This window comes from Rhinopithecus roxellana, chromosome 4 (assembly GCF_007565055.1).
Source record: "Rhinopithecus roxellana isolate Shanxi Qingling chromosome 4, ASM756505v1, whole genome shotgun sequence".
NCBI classification, from domain to species: Eukaryota; Metazoa; Chordata; class Mammalia; order Primates; family Cercopithecidae; genus Rhinopithecus; species Rhinopithecus roxellana.
In genome coordinates this window covers 21927391-21927671 of record NC_044552.1, presented here as the reverse complement: position 1 = coordinate 21927671, position 281 = coordinate 21927391, and the positions used below count along the sequence as shown (strand labels likewise).

The following is a 281-nucleotide window of genomic DNA, read 5'->3' as shown; positions in this document are numbered from 1 at the left end:
TGGAGGTGCCGGGGATTGAACCCGGGGCCTCGTGCATGCTAAGCACGCGCTCTACCACTGAGCTACACCCCCTCCATAGTAGTCATGGCTTTTTTTATATCCTAAACATTATAATTTCATCTTTGAGCGTTTTGAGAATCTGAAATTTAGTACAAAGATCCCTTATATGTGACTCTGTTTCTGAAACCTTTAGGTTTTTCATTCTATCTTACAGGTACATCAAGAGAAGAGTAATTTGATGCTACACAAAAATATTACCATTCCAGTCTTGTCAGCCCACC

The 281-nt window shown here is 41.3% G+C and overlaps 1 non-coding gene across 1 annotated transcript; it reads right to left on the bottom strand.

Moving 5' to 3' along the window:
• Positions 1-72, bottom strand: TRNAA-AGC. Its single transcript has one exon. It is a non-coding gene; the product is annotated as a tRNA-Ala (tRNA).
• Positions 73-281: the final 209 nt, after the last annotated feature.